Below are 5,225 nucleotides of genomic sequence, written 5' to 3' on the forward strand. Positions count from 1 at the left end.
GCTCGGGGCGTGTTGCCGCTCTTGCCACCCTCTTCTTCTACCCCCTGCTGTACTTAGATGACCCCCCCTCCCCTTTTATACGCAAGGTGACACAGACGACCCGAATAGGGGCGCGGATTTGCATGCGACTTTGGCCGGCTATCGCTGAGCCAATCACGCTCAGGCGGCGGGAGCGGCGCAAGCCCGCATGGTAGGGTGCGGCGCGCTCGGCCCGCGCCTGCGGGTACCGGTAGGGCATCGGAGGGGCCCCGGCACAACCCCTCAACTCGCGTGCGGCCCCCGATCAGTTAGGGGGGCTTTCACTGCTCGCCCGCTTGACATCCGTATCTGCAGCGGAGTCCTGTCTCCGCAGCCGCGCCGCGCCGGGCCGGGCCGTCTCTCTCCTCCGCGAGGGAACTTCGACGCACGGGAGGTCTGTAGTGGAGAGAGGAGGTCTGGGCAGCGCTGAGCGGCGCTTAGCGGCAGGGCGCTTCCGAAATTTCAAAGACCGTGCGAAAACACGTTAAATCCGTATACTTGACCATCACATTTTGCTAGCTGTGAGTGATGTCTTCCCCTGGACTCATTTTCATTTAAAATTTCTTAAGATTTGGAATTGTGTTCCTACTCCACAACTCTGCGGCGGCGCCCTCCGCCCTTTTATCCTCCGCCGATGACCTCTGCATCGCGAGGAGTTGGCCGAGCCGAGCCGAGCTGAACCGAGCCGAGCCGGGCCGAGTGGAGCCGAGTGGAGCCGAGCCGAGCCGAGCCGAGCCGAGCCGAGCCGAGCCGAGCCGAGCCGAGCCGGGCGCAGCGGATATGCCTCGGCACGGCCGCGCCGCCGGAGGGGAAAGGCTCACATCGGGGCAGGTGACTGGAAGGGACACAAACGTGCAAGAGCGCAAAAAAATAAAAATGGACGACTTTTACTTTATCCGCGGCGAAGTGGCTTCTCCTGCCCCGTTGCCCTTGAACTTGAAATGAAAACTTGCACTGGCGTATGGGCAGGGAAGCCAGATGTGTGAGTGTGTGTGTGTGCGTGTGTGTGTTCGTGTGCAGCTGTGAAGCGAAGAGTCATCCACAATCCACATATACCTACTTCCTTTGGCCCTTGCCTTTTTCTTCCTGTTCTTCCCTATCCTTCGAGCCCCATCGCCTTCAAGCTCACAGCAACATGTGTGATTTATCTCCATCGGTTCTTCCTTTTCGTTGTTGGTTTCCCTTTGTTTACGCCCCCTCCCCACTCCCCCCCCTCCTCTTCCTAGGAACCTCACTGCCGCGAGAGCCTCGGCGCGGACTCATTCATTTTTACACAAGTGACTTCACGAGTTTCCCGCGTAGACGCTCGTAGTTCCCCCCACCACCGTGCCTCATTCACAACTCGCAGACACAAACACACACACACACACACACACACACACACACACACACACACACACACAACGAATGGGGCGGGGTGGGGCACGGCCGCTCTGCAAACGTGTTTTGTTTTTCCCGCTCTCACGACGGCAGACGACAAAGCCAAACCCTATCGCCCCCCTTCCTCCCCGCCCCCCTGGCCAGCCCCACGGCGTATATATGCAAATCAACGCATATGAAGACGCCTGGCGTTTTCCGCATCTCGAGGCGAGACGAGGAAAACGGCCGCCGTGAAACACGATATCAAAAAGACCGTTTCACTCAGTAATGGTTTTTGTCTGCCCCCCCCCCCCTCCCCTCTCACTGGCTCGCCCCCGGCTCACCCCTCGGCGCAACGAGCGTTCACAGTCAGTGTGAGGAGGAGCTGGGCGGGTAGGAGAGGGGGGAGGGGGGGTGCAGTATTCTTACACGAGGGGCACTTGGCCAGGAGTACTTACAAGGAAATCATGCCAAGTGTGATTTTTCATTCTACTTTGGGAAATTGTAGGTCTAAAAGTGTCATCGAAGGACAGTGAAAGACCTTACATTTCTCTACAACTTTTGTTTTATATCATTTTTGTGGTGATTCCTTACATTTCTAAACGTGTCGGTAGCGCCTAAACGGCTCATCATGCCCTCTAGCATGCGAGTCGCAAAACACCAGTTATCCCATGGTTTTAGGTTAAAAGTATCGCAAAACCAGCCTCAGTGGGCGCGATTTCTGTTGCTTACCTCAACTAAGAGAAGGTGGAGTCCACGGATACACACGACGTTCTCATGGAGAGTAAACTCTGGATGCCTACAAAGCCGCCGCGCCGCCTCGCCGAGCCCATGCAGCCCGAGCGCGCCGAAGCACCGTATTAGCTATCGACAATGTGTGTGTTTGGGGTACAGACGGCGGAACAGGGAAAAGGAAAGGTGGGAGGGGTCCGGTTGCAGCGGGTGCAGCGTCAACAAGAGGACTAGTGTCCCCCTTTGGAAAGAGGCCAAGCTGGTCTGGTGTTCTCAGTTCTAGTGTGGTCAACAGAGTTCCACACCTAAAAATATACCTAGAATGGTCAACTAGAGGCGCGACTCATAAGAAGCATTCAGAGCTATCCGGAGCTGGAACAAAGCAGAAGTGGGTCAGCTACACCAGTAGCAAAAAACGTCTCACACGTGATATGTGTGCACGGTGCACGGGTTACGGGTTGATAAGAGGAATGGGTTGTGGTGCTGGTCGATGATTTAGTCATCCGTGTGCAGTCACTCCTGTGCAAGTCCCCTGCCCTGCCGCCGGACGGTCGAGCCACCTACCCGTACGTGTGTGTGTGTGAGGAGGGGGGGGGGGCGGCCCCACCATGTGCCAGGCCGCAGCCGGCCCGAGCCGAGCCTCAGTGCGCCGTCCGCTCTCCGGGGTCCCAGCCGCGCCGGCGCCTGCCCACCGCCCGGCCCGCCGCGACCAGACCATCCTCACAGAACCACGAGGAAGTGCGCGAGCTGCGAGAGCGGCTACAAGTGACCGCTCTCCTGAGCCGTAGTGACTGTTCTCGCGAGTGTGAACCCCCGCGAGTGTGATACCCGCGAGTGACCCGTGCGAGTGACCCGCGAGTGCCTGGGGCGGCATGTCCTGCCAGAGCCGCGGGCGCGGCGGGGGCGGCTCCGCTGCCGACCCCGCGGCCGGCTCCTCGGCCAGTGAGTGATGTGTCGCGTGATGCGGCTGCAACGCGTGTCCGTGACGCGCGAGGTGACTTGACCCAGAGTGTGTGCCGACGGTGTGAGTGAGCGAGTGACGAGCAGGACAACACCCCCCGGGCGCCCCGCGTCTTCTCCTCCACGACCGTCCTCAGGTAGGTGTGCCCACCCGCACTATCCGAGGAGAGCAGAGAGGACTTAGCGCGCCGCAGTTAATCGTCTCCCGTTTCTGGGCCGAGGCGATAGGGTTTCATGTTTGAGGAGCAGCGGCGGCGGCGGCGGTAGCCGGCAGCGGCAGCGTAGCAGTGTGTACTCGCTTGCTTTTCGGTGTGCGTACGTGACTCGTGGACACGCCGTAATGTCCCCTCCGATCTCGCTGCAGCTGGCGGGTGCAGCCGAGGTATCCTTCACTCAAAAAAGTCACTGTTAGAAAAAATCACCAAAAAATCACCAAAAAATAATGAAAAAATCACTTTGAAAAATCATAAAAAATTAACGAAGAGTCAGAAAAAAATCACAAAAATCGCAAAAAAATACAAAAAATCAAGAAAAAATCACAAAAAATCAAGAAAAACAGAAAAATCGGTGCACGCTACAATTTATAGTGAAGGACCCCTCGGGTGCAGCGGCCGGCTCCTGGCCCTCATCTTCTTTCTCCGCGCTAATTGACGGAGCTGCACCCGTCCAGTACCGTCTCCCTCCCTCCGTCCCACGCAGTCCCACGGGACACCCTCGGGACACTCCCCGCCCCGCTGATCCCCGCCGCCGCCCCTGCGCTGCTCTGGATTGGTTGCGTCCAGCCGGGCGGCGCGCGCGCGCTTCGGGGAAGACAATTAACGGCGCGGAATGGGAAGAGAACGAAAGCGAAATGCAGACAATGTGGTCGCCATTGACGGGCCGGCCAGCGCCCGGTGCACCGCCCCGCCGCCGCGCCGCGCCCCGCCCTACCCCGCCCCTCTGCGCCCAACTCTTTATTCTACTTACGACAACGCCTTCCTCCCCACGACGTACACCTATTTGATGAAAGATAGCCTCCATCACCCACACATCCAGGAATAATAAAATCGGTTCCTGCTTGTGAGGAGCCGGTGCGCGCCACGCGCGCGTGTAGTCATAGCACCCTGCTTCCCTGACGAGGGCCCGGCGGCGTGTTGCGTAACTGAAACTGGTGCAGCGCTGATTTGCGTTCGAATTACCCGGAATCAGCAGCCGGTGGCGGCGGCGCGGCCGCGGGTGCGACGCACTCACTCACCCCGGCGCCGTGCGAGTGCTCGCCAAGCGAGTGGGGGCGGGCGGCGGGCCTGCGGCGGCGGGCCGGGGCTTCTCTCCCACTGCAGGACTTCCCGAACTTGCTCCCGCGTTCAAAAGGAGGTCTCCGTGCTGCCCCTTCCTGCATATACTCCGCACCTACCGACAACCCGTCTGATTGACGCAAAAAGAACAACGAGATGAGGGAGGGGGAGGGGGGGGGGATACGGTCAGTTAGTTTTGATTTCCCTAAAAGGTCAATCTTTGAGCTGGAATGCCCATGTCCTAGCTCGGCCTGTCGTATAACGGTAAGTAATGAACCCTGAAAATTTTAGGTAGCTAGACACCGAGTACCGAGTGTCATAAAATCGGCAATTTTTATCAAAACGACAGCAATCTTCATTTAAACTTATCAAATCTTATCAATCCTATGAAAAGGGTAAAGTTTTTACCTTTGGGTATAGAAAGCCATTGCGGACTGTCTGAAAATACCTTATTTTTTCGCTGATCCGCCCACCCCACGGACCAGAAGGAACCGTCAGCGATTCCGCGGTCAGTCCGAATTCATCTCTCGTTTACGCGCAGTAGAACCGACACTTATACTGACGAATGTGACACACATATCGCACACACACAGGGTGGGCATATTCTTCATGCGGAAATCCGCCACACCGATCCCGTGCTTTTAATCGAGCAGCGCGCGTCTGGTAGAATGTAGTACGAGAGGGAGGCCGGGGCCAGGTCGGGGTGGCTGAGCTGAGCCGGCAGCGGCGGCCGGCAGAGAGCACACGAATCAACTCATAACCATCATCGCACGCATACATTAGCATACAATGGGGCATGCGCGGCTTGCGCGGCTGTGTGCACGCCCAGTGTGTGTGCAGCTCGCCCGCACGGACGCTCCTCGCGGCGGCTAATGCCCCCCC

At 58.2% G+C, this 5,225-nt stretch overlaps 1 protein-coding gene across 1 annotated transcript in view; it reads left to right on the plus strand.

Annotated features, from left to right (window-relative positions):
• Nucleotides 1–2,759: 2,759 nt before the first annotated feature.
• LOC113214386 (uncharacterized) overlaps nt 2,760–5,225 on the plus strand; it is a 7,881-nt gene continuing 5,415 nt past the window's right edge. The window contains exon 1 of the mRNA XM_026433735.2: nt 2,760–3,206. The gene's annotated coding sequence lies outside the window, so the exon portion shown is untranslated. The remainder of the gene's footprint in view (nt 3,207–5,225) is intronic.

The sequence above is a fragment of the Frankliniella occidentalis genome, unplaced genomic scaffold (assembly GCF_000697945.3).
Source record: "Frankliniella occidentalis isolate FOCC.00 unplaced genomic scaffold, Focc_3.1 Scaffold19, whole genome shotgun sequence".
Lineage (NCBI taxonomy): Eukaryota > Metazoa > Arthropoda > Insecta > Thysanoptera > Thripidae > Frankliniella > Frankliniella occidentalis.